Genomic DNA, 18,428 nt, shown 5'->3' with positions numbered 1-18,428 from the left:
GTGACCCTGATGAGTTGTGAGTAGTTCTCCTCCTTGTTATTAACTTGTGTTTGAAACAAGCTGAGCTCCAGCTTTTGTCTGAAATCCTTGTATAAATGCTCTTTTCTCCTGGGTTTACCTTTAACAAACTTACTGTGCAGTTCACTAATCTTCAGAGCTTGGGGCTTGTGGAGAGCTGGCTGTTCTCCCTTCCATGTCATCTTCCATAAAGTGATGCCATGATTTTAGGGTTAACCTTGTAGCGTATGTTCCCCATTAGGTTTAACTTGTGCGTCCTCTGAGGTGCAATCACTCTTTTGCCTGTCACGCTTGATTATTTTGAATAATCAGAGATTTGGCCCTTTTTCTCTGAGCATATAAACAATTCTCAGTTATCATCTGAATGCTTTTGGATGAATTCCCAGAGGAACTTAAATCCCAGGTGGCTCTGTGACATGTCTGTAAGCAGCCATCTCCTCCAGCATGGATATGTGGTTACTTTTCCCACAACCAGGGGAAATCTGTCTATGTGTATCTGAGGACCACATGAACGTCCCCACGTGGCTGAAGTCAGAACAGTTAGGGTGCATTTAACTTGAGGTTTTCTGCTTTTACTTCAGACTGGAGTGCGGGCCAGTGCCTGACACCCTCTTCTCATCTCCGCATCTATGCTGCTGTAGGATCCTGCTATCCCTCTCCAGTTTGGGAATAGGGACAGCAGCATCCGTACGATTCCCGCTGTGCAGCCACTGGGGGGCTCCCAGAGTCAACACAAAAAGATGCTGCTTGGTCGCTGCTGCCACTTTTGCTGGACCAGGTGCCAGCATCTTTCCCCATCAGACATGCCAGGGCTGCCTTTTGCTCCTTGCCTCTTCTCCACATGTGTTCCCTTCTAATTCATTGTGCAAAAGGTCCTAGAAGAGGGGCTTGGAGATTTGGGAGCATTATCTGTGTTTGCTGTTTTCTGAACCCTTCCATCGCTCTGGTCAAAGTTAGTGTGTCTGTAAAGGGAGGGATTTCTGTTTTCTCAGGCTTTTTGGAGGAGGCTCTGAGAATGCCTAGCTATTATTATATTAGGGGTTGTATACTGTTATTATTAAGGGGTTGGAACTAGATGAGCTTTAAGTCCCTTCCAACCCAAATCATTCTGTGATTCTATGATTATTTTTGGTGGCTCTGACCTGTTGCTACTCATCAGACCATGTTATTATTTCAACTAATGATTTATGTATGTCATTCTCGAGCAGGGGGGTCAGGACCCAGTGTTCTAGCTACTTTACAAATTCTCCTTAGTAGCTGTAAAAAGTAATATGTGCCATCATCAGTAGAGAAACCTGAGGGTATGGGTGGTGGGAGCAGCAAATGAGAGGCCTGTGTCCTTATCCCACCTGTGTTACGTAACTTTATATGTACCTTCTCGATTTCCCTCCATATACTCTGTGACTTTTATCTGCTTATGGTGTAAACTTTTTGGTGTTGCAGCTGTCTTCAGTCATTTCACCACTTATGGCACAGTGGGACTCAGTGGATTGAAGTAAAAGATGAAAGCAAAATCCATGATAAAACCATGTTGTTACAGTGAAGCATAAATGATTAGTGTAAAGAATAATTGCAGTTCACAGTGTGAATCTCTCCATCTCTAATATTTTAATCCAGCATACTTTAGACAAATATCTGGTAAATCAGTGCAGAAGTATGAAACCTCTATCCCTGGGCTTTCTTTTTGGACCATGAAATAGTTCTTTGCAATGAAACATTTTAATGTTTTAAATGTGGAGTTGAAAATGTATAGCTGAAAATGTTTGCAAATATATTTTGTAATTATGCAAAATATAATCACAAAAATATTGCAAAATATGGAAAAAAAAAAAGTTGTAAACAAAACCAACCATGGCTGTGTGATCCACAGACTGTTTATCTGTCACCTGTTTTTCCAGTTCTGGGCTTAAATAGTACATAAGATTTCAGTAAAGAAGGCTGAGTCTGGTCCAACACCAAAACCAGAATACCACCCATACTTTTCAAATACTGATTTTCTGCCTGGTAAATCTTTTTTTAAGAGCTGTGGGTAATGAAAATTGTTATGCAACTTTACTAATACCTTCTCTCAGTGCTTGTACAGAAGCAACAATCACAGATCTGCTCCCTGAGACACTCCAGGTTCTGGTGCCTTTATGTGTTGTGAAAATAAAAAGTAACCGTAATTATGTTGTTGGTGGTTTGTTTTTTTGGGGGGTTTTATTTTTATTTTTGACCTCGATCACAGGCTGTCACCATCTGAAATGTGATGAAGACCTGAATTATTCACTTGTTTTCTCTTGCTCACTGGCAAACTTTAGCTGAATTTCTCCTCTTGTCATTATCTGCTGCTGTGCAGCTCCAGATGTACTTTGGCTGCACTTCAGCTCACCCACCTGAAGGTGACAACTACAAGTTTTCCACCCTGTGTGGAAATAAATATATATCCATACATAAATATGACCCACTGTGTTTGAAAATGATAGCTTTCAAGGGTGGGTTGAGTGGCTAGAGGAGAGCATTGAGCCATCTAATCTGATCTCGTATATAAGTGTTAGTAATTCAACCTGGAGGTGAGAAGGCTCTGGGGACACCTTAGAGCAGCTTCCAGTGCTTAAAGAAGCTGCAAGAAACCTGGAGAGGGGCTTTGGACAAGGGCCTGTAGGGACAGGACAAGAGGGAATGGCTTTAACCTGCCAGAGGGGAAACTGAGGTGAGACATTAGGCGGAAGTTGTTTCCTGTGAGGGTGCTGAGGTGCTGGCACAGGTTGTCCAGAGAAGCTGTGGCTGCCCCATCCCTGGCAAGTGACAGTAGATGGCAAACTGTTTTCAGCACTTCTTCAGCATGCTCCTGCCTCCAAACGCCACTTGTGTGCATCCGTGTTGGTGAGTGCCCAAGGCTGGTAGTTTCTGTCTTGTTGGTACTGGGATCTGCTGGGTTACAAGGTTCACATGATAGAAGTGCCAGGAAGACACATGTGAGTTGTACCATGTAAAGGCATTTACTTTTGCTTCCTCTGGTCTCTGATAGCATAGAAGTGTTCCCAGGGAGCCAATGTTGACACTTTCAGACCAATGTAACCTTTACTTCATTGTATGATTGCCATAACCTCATGTGGCCCTTGAGATACAAAGAGAGATAAGCCCCCTGCCTAGGGGAGCTCACACTCATCAGGAGTGATGGATTATGACATTGACTCTTTGGATTAAGATCAGAGGCTGATAACATGAATGTGGAGAAGTGTTATGGGGAGTGCATTGTTCTTATCAATTTTCACCACACACCAGGTTGATGCAAACAATAGATCAATTTACAACAGTTATTACATGGTGCCCACAACCCTGTGTGCAAGTGGCTGTCAGGGCCTTGATGAAAGCTCCGTGTTCCCATCCAGGCAAGATTAGCAAGTGAAGTTGCACCAGAGGAGGCAAGCTGCTTGACATGAAGGGGGCAAAGTGAGGGAAGCTGAGGAAGCACGGTGGGAAAGCAGGGTGTCGTGGTTTAAACCCAGTCAGGCAACTTGTTCACTCACTCCCAGTGAGTGGTGCCGGGCTGACAGCAATCAAGGCCCCCTCCCCCCCCAGGGCTTTCCCCTTCCCCGCTCCCGGAGGAACGGGGAGGAGAATCGAAAGAGTGCAACTCCTATGGCTTGAGACAAGAACAGTCCAGCAACCAATGTACAACACAAATCACCACTGCTAACAACGACAACAATGGTAAGAGAAAATAACAAGGGAAGAGAATACGATACCCCCGGCCAAGAAACGAGTCCCACCCGGAAGCCCGTGTCCTTCCAGGTAACTCCCAGTTACCCCCCACCCCTGGCATGACGTGCTGTGATATGGAATACCTCCTTGGCTAGCCTGGGTCAGGCGTCCCGTCTCTGCTTCCTCACAGCTTCCCCTCCTCCCCGGCAGAGCGTGAGCCTCACAAAGTCCTTGGTCAGGGTAAACATCACTCAGCAACAACCGAAAACATCGGTTTCACCAACATTGCTCCCAGGCTGGAAGTGAAAACACAGCACTGCACCAGCTACCACAAAGGAGAAACATGACTGCTACTGCTGAACCCAGGACACAGGGTGAGGAAAAGAGGCAGCTAGGGGTGGGCAAAGGTTATGCCCAACTGCAAGATAAGGTGTCAGAGAACAGCAGAGCCTGGGAGATGAGGGAAGGATGACTGTGAGGTGGACATTTCCATATAGACATTTCTCTGCTCTCCAATCTTGAACCCTTTTTATGGGTTGTGACCTTTGGTCATGGCCCCTTTTGCAAAGAGATTGCTGTAAAGAACAGTAGGGTGGAGTCAGAGCATCAGCAAGACAAAATCTCATCATGCATAAATAAAACAAACAGGGTAAATAAAAGGCTGGTATTTGAAAGCTGGGAATCAGATAAAGCAGGTGCTGAGCGGATCATGATGGTTAGGAGTAGACATAATGGATGGAAGAAGCAATTAATGGCACTTCTTGGCATGCAGGGCGGGCAGGTTTCTCACAGATCCCAGACTCTCATGTCTAAGAGACTGTAGCCAAATTAACTGGAGAGGCTGTGCAGGCCCTGAAGGCAAGCTCTTCCTTGGGTTTCCACGATTTGTTGAGCTTATCTTGGTGTGTTTGAAAATCACTGTGCCTTGTTGTAGTATGTCTTAAGTACCTAAACAGTTAAAAATATGTGACCCTTGATTGCTCATGTTGTAATTTCGAGCTACAAGAAGAAAAAGGAAGTTTATCTTCCTGTTAGGCAGCTGAGTGACTAAGGCCATCCACAGGAAGACTGCAGGTGACTTTGTCATAGAATCGCAGAATGGTTTGGGTTGGAAGGGACCTTTAAAGGTCACCTACTGCAACACCCCTGCCATGAGCAGGGGCACTTTCCACTAGATCAGGTTGCTCACAACCCCCTCCAACCTGATGTTTAATGTTTCTGGGATTGGGGTACCTACCCCTTCTCTGGGCAACCTGTTTGAGTATTGTCATACAGAGAGGTTTTCATCTAGTGCACGGTGGTGAAACAGCCGAGTTCTTGTGGGCAAAAAACATTGCTTTGTTACAATTACTCTTACTGTAGAAAGATTAGGCAAGATTGTATTACTGTAGAAAGATTTAGCAAGGGAAGAACAGACATGTGCGTCCCCTGAGGTGCAATCACTCTTTTGCCTGTCACGCTTGATTATTTTGAATAATCAGAGATTTGGCTCTTTGAGCATATAAACAATTCTCAGTTATCATCTGAATGTTTTTGGATGAATTCCCAGAGGAACTTAAATCCCGGGTGGCTCTGTGACATGTCTGTAAGCAGCCATCTCCTCCAGCATGGATATGTGGTTACTTTTCCCACAACCAGGGGAAATCTGTCTATGTGTATCTGAGGACCACATGAACATCCCCACGTGGCTGAAGTCAGAGCAGTTTGGGTGCATTTCTTTTGTTGCTTGCTCATGGCTGCATCTAAAAGCACAGATTTCTGGAAGTGTCACAGCCAGCCATCATTCTTTGAGAGGACAATGGAACAAACTAAGGTGCAGAACTTGCTGGTGTGATTATTGGTCATGTTGAAAATGGGGCCTCTGTTATCTCCTTAGCTCTATTATGTAAATCTGCAGCATACAGGTTAGTGGCCTCTGGGAGAGTTGTTGTAACGATAATGTGCCTTTTCCTGCATGGCATTCTTGCTGACATTCCTCCTTTGCTATTGTAGGCTTCAAAAGTCCTTGGCCTGCCATGTGCTGCTCTAGCTTGAAAGGTGGCACTGGTTTTACCTGACCTATGTGAGTCTTGTGGATTCTGGATTGCTTGCAGAATTGGCACCTGAAGAGGCAATGAAATACAGCTGTGGTTTTCATCTATGCTGGAAGAAGCTAATGGATAGTTTGTCTTGCTATGAAGGACCATTCCCTAAGATGCCAGCAGAGCTCAGGCTGAAGCTCTGCAGATGGCATCTCTCTTGTGTAATTCTTTCTTGGCACCTGCTGCTCCTGAGAGCACATGGCTTGTGCTGAGAGACCACTTCAGCTTCCAAGGGAAAGATTTTCTTCTGCAATTTTCATTGCAGGCAAAATACAAAACTATAAATATTTTTGTACTAAAGAAAAAGGACAAGTGCGAGGTCCTGCACATGTGTTGGAGCAATCCCAAGCACGCATGCAGGCTAGGGGAGACTGGGTGAACCATCCCTGAGGAGAAAGACTTGGGAGATGCTGGGTGACAACAAACTGGACTTGTTCAGCCTGGAGAAGAGAAGGCTCCTTAAAGGGAGAGCTTAGAGCGGCTCAGAGTGCCTAAGGGGGCTACAAGAAACCTGGAGATAGGCTTTAGACAAGGTCTGTAGGGACAGGACAAGAGGGAATGGCTTTAACCTGCCAGAGGGAAGACTGAGATGAGACATTAAGCAGAAGTTGTTCCCTGTGAGGGTGCTGAGGTGTTGGCACAGGTTGTCCAGAGAAGCTGCGGCAGCCCCATCCCTGGCAGTGTTCAAGGCCAGACTGGACAGGGCTTAGAGCAACCTGCTCTAGTGGAAGGTGTCCCTGACTGTGGTAGGGGGGTGGAACTGCGTGAGTTTTAAGGTCCCTTCAACCCAAACCAGTCTGTAAGTGGACCACTCGCTGGTTGAAGAGCTGGCTGGATGGCCACATGCGAACAGTTGTGGTCAATGGCTCAATGTCCAGCTGGAGACCAGTAATGAGTGGTGTCACTCAGGGACTGGTGTTGGGACTGGTCTTTTTCAACATCTTTGTTGATGACATGGACAGTGGGATTTAGAGCACCCTCAGCAAGTTTGCCGATGACACCAAACTGTGTGGTTCGGTTGATATGCTGGAGGGAAGGAATGCCATCCAGAGGGACTTTGACATGCTTGTGAGGTGGGCTGATGCCAACCTTATGAAGTTTATCCATGCCAAGTGCAAGGTCCTGCGCCTGGATCGGAGCAATCCCAGGCACAGCTACAGGTTGGGAAGAGAAGAGATTCAGAGCAGCCCTGCGGAGTAGGACTTGTGGGTGTTGGTCGATGAGAAACTGAACATGAGCTGGCAGTGTGCGCTTGCAGCCCAGAAAGACAGCTGTATCCTGGGCTGCATCAAGAGGAGCGTGACCAGCAGGTCAAAGGAGGTGATCCTGCCCCTCTACTCTGGTCTTGTGAGACCTCACTTGGAGTATTGTGTGCAGTTCTGGTGTCCTCAACAGAAAAAGGACGTGGAACTGTTGGAACAAGTCCAGAGAAGGGCCACGAGGATGATCAGGGGACTGGAGCACTTCCCATATGACGACAGGCTGAGTAAGTTGGGGCTGTTGAGCCTGGAGAAGAGAAGGCTGCGTGGAGACCTCATAGCTGCCTTCCAGTATGTGAAGGGGGCCTACAAGGATGCTGGGGAGGGAAGCTTCATTAGGGACTGTAGTGATAGGACAAGGGGTAATGGGTTAAAACTTAAACAGGGGAAGCTTGAATTGGATATAAGGAAGAAGTTCTCTACTGTAAGAGTGATGAGGCACTGCAATGGGCTGCCCAGGGAAGCTGTGAATGCTCCATACCTGGCAGTGTTCAAGGCCAGGCTGGACAGAGCCTTGGGTGACATATTTTAGTGTGAGATGTCCTGCCCATGGCAGGGGATTGGAACTAGGTGAACTTAAGGTCCTTTCCAACCCTAACTATTCTATGATTCTATGAAAATCTGTTGGTATTTGGTGGAGAAAGCCTGCATGTGTCAAGGCATGAAAGCACATTTCTCAAGCACATTTCATGTAACGTATTCCTGTGACATCCCTCTGCTTTCTCTTCAGTACATCTGCAGACATCTCTGGGATAAGGATAGGTCTCCTTTTCCGCTCTTTTTCTTTTATTCTGCTCTTAATCCCCAGCACATATTTCAGTTCACAGCATCCATTGTTTGGTATGTAAGTGGGCATTTGCCCTTTCAAAACTAATTTAGTTTTTCTCTCTGCTTTGTATCAGCTTTCAGCTTTGGCTTAGTAAAATAAAATTATAACATCCCAGTGCTGTGTCACTCATGATTTGGATAAATGTAATCTCATGCTCTCTGATGTAAAATCCCCACTAGGTTTTGGATGGGGTGGGCTGGTCTGTCTGTGGCACTGTGGCATGGGTACTGAATCCATTATTTGATCTTTTCCAGTTACACTAATGTAATGAAACAATGTTGTTTGTATTGTGTGGATAAAGGGTGATCAAATAGTACATAATCTGCCCTCATGAGACCTTCACTGAATGCCTCTACCAATTTTGTTCCTGTCCTAGCCCTCTGGGGATGCTGCTCTTGTACCTGGACTGACTGAGTCTCTGGTGCTCTGGAGTTTCTTGCCAGGTCACACATCTTTCATCATTCTACACCCCACAGAGATTAAACCCAGGTGTTATAGGTCAGAAAGGAAAGGTATGTACTTTCCAACATGCTGATAAGGGCAACAAGTGTTGAGTGAAATCCAGAGAGGGTCTTGCTCATGGGTGCCTGTGGATAGACACTGCTGTGGCAGGAATATGGGTGCAGGGAGCCCCAGAAAAAGCTCTGGTAGCACCTGGTTGGTGTTGTGGTTAAGGGTTTTTAAGAGCTATTGAAAGAGAAGTGTTTGGTGATGTGGGAGAAACTACAACGCTTCCCCAGAGGGGTTGGTGACCTTTTCCATCACCAACAACACACTTAGCAAACTAAGAATGGGGAAATGAAAAAGGTGGGTGGCCCAAAAGGGGAGGTTTATTTGGGGCAAAGAACAGACATTCAGTATCCCTTTAGGGATCAGCTCTGGAGCTCCCACAATAAAAAGGATGTGGAGCTGTTGGAGTGTGTCCAGAGAAGGCCACGAAGATGCTGTGAGGCCTGGAGCAGCTCTGCTCTGAAGCCAGGCTGAGAGAGCTGGGCTGGTTCAGCCTGGAGAAGAGAAGACTCCTTGAGGGGAAACCTTAGAGTACCTAAAAGGGCTACAAGAAACCTGGAGAGGGGATTTGGACAAGGGCCTGTAGGGACAGGACAAGGGGGAAAGGGTTTAGTGGAAGGTGTCCCTGTCAGTTGCAGGAGTTGCAACTCTAAGAACTTTAAGGTCCTTTCCAACCCAAAGCTTTCTGTGATTCTGTTATTCACTTTGGACTTGTAGTTGTTCTAAATTATTGATTTTACTTAGATTTATTACACTCAGCACTCTTGCTCACAGTGCCGGGCAGAAAAGTTTCACAGAGGTGCATCTTGTTGCAAAGCCACCACCATACAACCGTACAACACCATACCCACTTAAGCTGTTAAGTGTGTTTTCTCTTGTCAGGGAGGAGGAATTTGTATTTTGAAGAAGTTCTATGTGTCGGTAAGGTTGAGTCATCTACACAGTTGAGATAAATGTAAGTTGAATGTAAGTGATGTATTGGGTTATGCTGATGTGAATTGGAGAGATGTGTTAAGGGGGTTATTCTGGATCTTCGTTTTCAGGTGAAAACTGCTTCTTTGTATGCAGGGAATGCATGAACATAGGGAAAAGTGGCATCTTCCTCTGGCTGAGAGTAAAGCCAGACATTTCAGGGAGCAGGAGCTGGCTGAGGATCCTGCATTTGCTATCAGATGCTGCTACTTGATGAAGGTGTTCACTGTCATGTGAGTAGAGGAAAACAACAGAGAGCAATGGGAAGATGGGGATGAGCTGGGAATGTGTAATGGAAAATACACAGCAACTCCAGATACAGGAAGCTTTCTCTTTCTTATTTTTTTGCCCTTCAGACAAGAGAAAATTCAGGTCAGGTGAGATAGATGAAACACAAGATACTACTTCCATGGCCTGTTTGTCATCACTAACAAAACCTCATCTACCTTTTTTTTACCTGCACAAAAGATGTTCAGCACCATCTTGGCTAATGAGAGGGAGTGACCTATTCACTAGGCCTGGCAGATGAGGTGACAGCATCTGTATAGACTAGCAGTGAAGAGGCAGATGTCTTTAGACAAGTGGTCCTTGACTGCTTGCAGAGAGACCTACTCATATTCTAGCATCTCAAAACAAACAAATCAATGTTATACTTGTTTCTCCTATGAAGATAAACCCCAGAAAAATGCCATGATTTGAGTGTGTGATTGTATTCTGGGTTTGTTTTTTTTTTGAAGAGTAATAAAGACCACTTTTATTTAAAGAATAGGCATTTTCCACTTCCTAATTATGTTCTTGATTTCTCCAAAGTGATGTGACTTTCCAGCTCCCTCTCTCTTTCCTTGTGTGAGAAACCAGGGTTCAGAATCACAACCTGAAACAAAACCAGATAGGTTCTGTTCTCCTCCAGAGGATTTAACTTCCTGGATTGTGGAGCTATTTATCATATGAAGGCTCAGCTCTCAGAAGGACAGAAATGCTGGGATCCTCACATTAGCCTCCAAGGGCTTTACTCGTGATTAACTGGCATGACCAGCATTATGGTGGGCAAGGACCTTTCCCAGACCACCCAATAGAAAGGCTCTGGGGAAGATATAGCCTAAGTCCTTCAGAGCCTTTGCTCATTCTTTGAGCTGTCATCTAGACTTGGGTCACTAAGCTGTTTCATGTTTTTTTAGTAGGGCAGAGACTTCAGTCTCTGTTCAAGTGAATATAATGTGAGATAATTAGAGCATATAACAAGTTAAATGAGCATAGTATATGTCTATGTGGTATGGCGCTGAATATAGGCACCAGTTCAGGACAGAGAAAGGAACACCACTTTCTCCTCTTGTGTGTGTGGGTCTGTGAGCATGCTCTGAGATGCTCATGCTTCCTGCTGAATTAGACCCTTCAGCCAAGTTAAGTGGTAGGAGCCACAAGAGGGTTATTGGCCAGGCATGAGTGGCTCAGGATGCAGATGATTCTGGACACACCCAAGACCAAGGAGCTGTGCATATGCACGCGGTCATCTCACAGGGTGATAAACCTGCTTGTTGGAGTATACTCATGAGTGATCATCCAGGCTTTTGTTAGGATTAATGTAGTTCTAGTCAGTATTGACCACGGGTTGTAGAGTGGGATTCAGCACACCCTAAAATTTGGCCAGCTGTGTGGACTCCATGGACTGCATTGATTAGATGTCCATTGACTACAGCAGGACTTTGACACCTAATACACATGTAGACACCAACACGTTGACACCTAAATTCAGTTCTCTTTCTCTGTGTTCCTCTGGATACTTTGTAGGTAAAGCACAGCTAGGCAGTGGTTTTGAGCATCAAATCTTGATGATTTAGGCTTAACCTGGCTGTTACCAAGTACAGAGCCATGCGGTGCCTCTTGGGAACTGTTTCTCTGAGGGACTTGACCCTTCATGGATCTACACTTGTAGCCCAGATTTGTCATGAAAGCAGACATCTGGTTGCCCTCAGCCCTTTCTGTAGTCAGTAGGGAAAGATGAGCTGCTCCTACTTATTGAGCTATTTCAAAAGGGTTGTGATGGAATTACAGAAGTGCTTCTCTCTGTACCTTTATTCTCTCTCTTTTTCTCCATGAACTGTATAAAGTGTTTGTAGCTACCAGAATCTGAAGTCTGGCATTTCAACAAGAGTCTCTGAAGTCAAATGGGGCTTTAATGGGGCAGTGTTGGGTGAGTACCAGCCAATGTTATCACAGAGGACACAGCAGGAGACAAGCATTGTCTGCCAGGTCACAGAGAGATCTACAGGGTAAAACAGGCAAGGCAACTTGAAAGAGTTTGAAATGTCTTCCTTTTAGAGAGGAGAAACAGAAATGTGGTGGGTTTGCCCAGTACATAGGTAGTCAGAGACACATATGTTGGATTCTTATGCAGGGTGTTCAGTACAAAGCCATGTCTCCCCATCCTGATTTCTTTCAGTATAAGTCCTAGATCTTTCTGCACAGATCTTTCATGATAAGGTGTTGAATTTGTAGCTCACTGGTGTTCTGAACCACTTCTCCTGAAATCCAGGGATGTATCTGCTCTTCTCTATTTTTACCAGACATACATGTTGTCTTGCCCTGCACATTTAACTGGCATGTGTGAGGCCTTTCTGATATTACAACCTCTGCAATACACATGCAGAATGTAATCTGGAGCAGGTCAGAGTGTCCCACCCTGAGCATGAGGGTGAATTCCAGCACAGCTTGCAATGACAATGCAGGAAGGGACCAGGGAGGTTACTTCTACCCACATCAGTTTGTAACTTTCCTTTCTGTTTGTTAGAAGCAATTTTCAAGTTTTGTTCTCTTTTTAAGTAGCCTACTCTTTCTGTGTCTCATAAGCAGTGAATATGGAAAGGGAAGGTAGTGTGAGATTATTAGAATGGCATCTTTAAGAGAAAATAAAATTCAAAGAGATTCAACACTTAATTCCCTTCATTTAATTTGTTTTAAAATTATAGTAAAAAATATCTATTGCTAGGACACCATCCAAAGATTTTCTGTGTAGTTGATAACCACATCAGTGGTGTGTCTATGTAGTATGAGAGCACAGTCAGTGCAAAATAGTGCTGTGAATAGTGTTTTCACCTATAGCAAATCCTTTATGCAGCAATGTAGCCCAGAATGGCTGAGTTTCTTCTAGCGTACCACATCCTCCCCCAGCAAAACAGTATACTACAATGTGTTTTATTGCTGCTTCATTGTTGAGGCACCAGGACTCTTTGCTGGAAAATTCCTCTTGAAAATATTTTCTTCCCCAGTGCACCATGCCATGTGCATGCTTTTCCTAGTATTATTTCTTTAATGACACTAATTACCAAATCTGATATTTAACCTCCCACTAATCTCAGGCTTCTCTGATTAAATTGACGACTGATCGAAGAATTCAGATCCAAGTGAGGGGATTTTCAGTTGGCTGTTTTCCAAACCCTTAGCTCCAATCCATTATTCATGGGAGGCAAAAGAAAAGATAATGCAGTTCCCCTAGAAAGTGTTTGCATTCGAACCCCCAATTTTGCAATCATGTGTACATGGGGTTTTATTTTACCAAAAAAAAAAAAAAAAATCTCATTCAGCTCACTGGGCCTAAAAGTGGAAGCAATTTCCTACATGTTACAACTGCAACTGAGCCGTGTTTTCCCACACAGGTACTTATGTTTGATCGCAGGATTTGTTTTGTTGCTTGTTTCTAAACATTTGAATTAGCTATGAGAAATTCTTCTCATGGTGGTTGAATATCTGGGGCCAGCTTTCAATCTTCATAGCTCCCTGGGACAGTTTGAAATACTGGCATTGTGGGCAGGATTTCATCCAGCCTCAGAATGTATCCTGTTGCTCCGGTGTCTGAGGCTCTTGCCATGGCACATGAAGCAACATGAGCTTCTCTGTCACATGTTTGCCCTTTCAGCCTCCCTTGTTCTGGTTCTCACTGGCATCTTTCTTTAGCAATACGCTTGGGCAACGCCCAGACGCACCAGGTTGCACAATTACTCATGTTCCTTCTTTCTCCTTATTCCTGCTCCTCTTTCTATCCCCAAGGGAGTAATTCTGAGTCAGGCAAAGGGCAGGACTTCAATGCCTCTGTCTCCTGTGGTTTGCCTTTTGCATGTGCCAGGGACATCTTCAGCTGTGATGCTGGAGGCAGGGTGGGCAGCAGCCACACAGCATCAGAGCTGTACAGGACCAGGAGCTTGCACTTGCGAACAGCCTGACATGAAAGGCTCTCCCTGATGGGAAATGCAGGAATGCTATGAAACAAAGCTATTTTACTTTGGACAAGGGCCTGTAGGGACAGGAGAAGGGTGAATGGCTTTAACTTTCTAGAGAGGAGATACTGAGATGAACTCTTAGGCAGAAGTTGTACCCTGTGAGGGTGCTGAGGTGCTGGCACAGGTTGTCCAGCTGTCCCATTCTCTACAGTGTTCAAGGCCAGGTTGGATGGGTCTTGGAGCAACCTGCTCTAGTGGAAGGTGTCCCTGACCATGGCAGGGCTTTGGGACTTGATGAGCTTTAAGGTCCCTTCCAACCCAACCAGTCCGTGATTATAAGTTCTAAGGTAAGTAATTTAACCTTCAGAGCCCCTTTGCAAGTGAAAAGTCTTTAAATACTAGCTACTGTAGAAAGTACTGAGAAGCCAAAAGAGGTCCACTCTGTGTGTTGAGCTATGTCTAGGCACAGTCTGGGGTATGCGGGTTGACAAAGGCTGGGACTGCTCCATGGCATGGATACTCAGTTGAGTGGGGGATGAATGTCTGTGAGCTGGAACATAATACTTTTCATTTACCAGCATGGATTAGCTTTTGGGGATCTACGCCCAGGTCTTCTGGCCCATAACTATGAAACATTAAGGCTTCCAGCTCCTGATTAAACACTTTCCTTTTCAGTGCATAGGAAACTAATTACCTTGGCCTATCTGTGCCTTTGAGAATAAGCTGAGTCGGGTCCTTAAGTCATTGTATTTGCTTTGAGAGTTATACTGTTTCCCCACGTCATTCAAAATCTTGAGTAAGATGAACTGCTGGTACCAAAAAAAGCCTTACCTGAAGGCAGGTTTCTGTGGCAAGACAAAGAGAAACCATTGGAAAGGTGCTCATTTGTGTCTAGCAATTCAGTTGGCATAGTGGTTTTTGTGATGCTTAGACTCTGAGGGAAATAATCAAGTATTTCTTTTGACTGAACAGACCTGCTTCCTCATGGCTAGCACCTTCCTTAATAGGTGAATTATTCCTAGTGATGGCCAAATTCTGTGTCAGTTCTACCTTTTACCCTAAATGGCAAGATTGAAAAGATTAGATTATTATCAACATGAACATTCTTTATGCTGCTGGTATTTCATGTACAACATGGTAAAACCAAACAAAACCCACAACAATCCTGGAGGATCAGATAAAGGAGACTGTATTGTTGAATGTCCCCAGATTTGAGCATCTAAACAGGTAGTGTGCTGCACTCATACCTTTTGTTTTTCATCCTGCTTTTGCAGCCAGCTCTCAGGTCTGGTCCTCAGGTAATCTGGGATGAATGTTTTCTCTTCCCAGTTAGCATCATGAGGATGCAATGACTTTGATGCATGGATGGATGTTGGCCTCTTGTGCACTTGGCCAGATACTGGTTTACAGGGGGAAGGGGAAAAGAGGGCAGTAGCCCTTGTTTTGTTATTGCTGTGGGTGTTGCCAGGATACTCTGGGCTCCATGAAGAAGCAACACTGCTTTGGGAAGGGAGAGGAGTGGGCTCTGCTGACAAAAATCTGCTGAATGTGGCTCAGCATCCTGTGATCTCTTGTTCTTCCCACCCCTTGTCTCCAATAGGAAACCTTATGCAGGTCTATGAGGTGTGTGGCTGCAGACAGTGGTACTGGGGAGCTGAATCACAGCAGAAAGTACTTTGGAGCAGCAGGCACACTGGTGTCAAATGGTGGAGACTGGTGCAGTTGCTTGACATGGAACTGGGAGTGTTGGGAAGAGTTATGCACATCAGACAGAAGCCATGAGAGCAGCTTGGGAAATGACAGTGAGGCAGTTCACCTGCATTAGACTTTTGGATAAAATCTGATTCCAAGCAATGTTTTCAAGTGATTGTCTCAAAATTGTTTTCTCTTTATTTAATTTTTAGAGATATTAGTCACTGTGCTATCTCTTTTGCTGTGTTATGTTGGCATAGGGGGGAGGGGTAAGCTGGGGGAAATAATCAAGGAAATAGCCCCAAAACTCCTGCCAGCATAAATATTTCTTAAGAGACTGGTATTACCTGTGTGTCAGAACAGAGGATTCAAAAAGAGTGCTTGGACAAAACCATTGTGACTCAAATAGCATTTATTTGATGTAAAGAAAAAGAGACCGGTTTCAATAATAAGATAAATCAGATCTGTTAGCAAAGGCTGCATTATGAACAATAATGGGGAAAAAGCATATTCTGAAGGATATACATGTCAAATTAAAAAATAACTGTTATCTTGCACAGAGTGAAGGGAAGAGTGATTTCTTGGATAGTGTAAAGTAAGGAATTAATTCTGAAAGATGTGAAAAATTTAATGACTGAGGCACAGCTTTCATCTTTTGTTGTTACTCTGGTCTGTGCATAAGGTTTCTTTACGGTACTGCCAAAATATCCCTGTTGCTCAGCAACAGTGAGCTGAAATAGCACCAGTCGGAGGAAATCTGTTGATTTACACTGGTCATAAAGCGTGTACTCTCACCCGGGTGCAGCTCTTGACATAAGAATGAAAGCCAGACATTGTAGGTTTGCCTCTTTGGGACATATATGGTCCTAGGTGGGAGATGTCAGTTCAGACATCAAAATATGTCCTCATTCCGTCACAGTTTGGAGAGGTACATCCTCTGGGCAGAACATGACCTCATTGAATCCTAATCTGAAGGCCTGTCCAGCATCTCCCCTAGGAACAAGTTTTCATCTGATCCCAAAGAAGTTTCCAGCTCTGCCTGTAACTCTGCAGGCATGTTACTGTGCCTTGGTCTGATTGTGCCTTCCGTACAGCAGCAAATTTTGCACTTAAACATTTAAGAAGATACTGGTGCAGCAAAATACCCTAAGTAAAAAGACCAGAATTTAGCAGCTTCCAAAATATCCCCTTTACACTGATTTCATAACTTTATTTCCCAATATCTTCTAAGCTACTTATTTAAGAGATAAATTGTCTTTGGAAGAGTACAGTGATGATAAGTAGAGGAAAACTTATACTGAACCCTGGAAGGTATGAATATTTGTTTTAAAAATTAACTCCACAAAATATTATGTAGATATTTGCCAAACAAGACACAGGGAACACTACATTTTTACAAGTGAACTCTGGAGTGTCAGTCATACAGAAATACTGTCAAACATCTGAAAACCTACCACTTCACTAGAAAATATTACCAGCAGTTCATCCCAAATATTTTTCATTCAGATGTTTTTGCTGTTAATAAGAAGATACGTTTGTGATTTTTTTTTACCCAGCCTCAGAAATCAGCAGTAGCACTGTTCACAGGCTACCTTTTATTTCCTCTGCTACAAAAGAAAGGGGTTTTGATTGCTTTCCCAGGAGAGACATTACCGCATGTAGGATTATGACAACTGAGGGACTTGAATGCATGGAGTATTCCTGGCGAAGATGTCAGCTCCATCATGAAACGAAGTATCTAGAGGAGCCAGGCAGAAAGGAGGATGAGTTAACACCTATTAAGGTGACAAGCACTGTTGGGTTCAAGGTCAGCTGCCTCCTTTCCTAACTGCAGACCCTGGGAGCCTATGCAGACATAGAATCATGGAATCATTGAATAGTTAGGGTTGGAAAGGACCTTAAGATCATCTAGTTCCAACCCCCCTGCCATGGGTAGGGACACCTCACACTAAACCATGTCACCCACGGCTTTGTCCAACCTGGCCTTGAATGCTGCAAGGGATGGAGCATTCACAACCTCCCTGGGCAACCCATTCCAGTGCCTCACCACCCTAACAGGAAAGAATTTCTTCCTGATATCCAATCTAAATTTCCCCTGTTTAAGTTTGAACCCGTTACCTCTTGTCCTGTCACCACAGTCCCTAATGAAGAGTTCCTGCCCAGCATCCCTATAGGCCACCTTCACATACCGGAAGGCTGCTCTGAGGTCTCCATGCAGCCTTCTCTTCTCCAGGCCCCAACTTTCTCAACCTATCTTCATACGGGAGGTGCTCCAGTCCCCTGGTCATCCTCGTGGCCTCCTCTGGACTTGTTCCAACAGTTCCATGTCCTTTTTATGTTGAGGACACCAGAACTGTACACAATACTCCAAGTGTATTCACTCACAAGAGCAGGGTAGAGGGGCAGGATCACCTCCTTTGATCTACTGGTCACGCTCCTTTTGATGCAGCCCAGAATAGGGTTGGCTTTCTGGGCTGCGAGGGCACACTGCCGGCTCATGTTCATTTTCTCATCGACCAACACCAACATGGCACAAGGCTAATCAGCTGCAGACCTCTGCTAAGTCCACTCGTCCCCCAAACATCCCCTTCTTATTGCAGGAGAAAAATGGCAGAGAAGCAACTTCAGCAGCAGGCTGGGATGGGGAAGAATTTTGTTGTTTGGTATTTGTGGGTAGAAGCAGATGATGTGGGTGAGAGAGGTGGAAAAGATGAGTTCAAATTAGTTCTACTTGTGCACAGGCTGAACACAGCCATTCTATTGATTAGGAAAGGGACAGCAATGCCTTTGCAGCTGTCCCTTGCTTTGCTAACCCATGACCAAGTTCAAGTATTAAGAAAAATTGTTAGAGTAACATAAACTCATGAAACTTGGTGGGTGGTTTTTTTTTTTTTTTTTTTGGTAGAAAAATATTCTTTTCACTGGCATTTGCTACTTTTCTCTGCAACTGGGTAGGCCTGAAACTTTTTTTTTTTTCATGAGATATTAGAGCCTAGTACAAACTAAAACATGCAAAAGCTGGGGCTGACAGACATCCCCTCTATGCCATTATTGTGATTTCCTTACCACTAGTCTTGCAAGTATTAGCAATGCTGCCTGAAATTTATCTGAGTCCATCCTATGTATGATGATTACTGCTACATCATGTCTCTCCACTTGGGCTTGA

The sequence above is a fragment of the Pezoporus wallicus genome, unplaced genomic scaffold (assembly GCF_028554395.1).
Source record: "Pezoporus wallicus isolate ANWC-B61680 ecotype Strahan unplaced genomic scaffold, APGP_CSIRO_Pwel_v1 contig_8473, whole genome shotgun sequence".
NCBI classification, from domain to species: Eukaryota; Metazoa; Chordata; class Aves; order Psittaciformes; family Psittacidae; genus Pezoporus; species Pezoporus wallicus.
The sequence above is the reverse complement of the archived record's forward strand: the minus strand, read 5'-3'. Positions refer to the sequence as shown.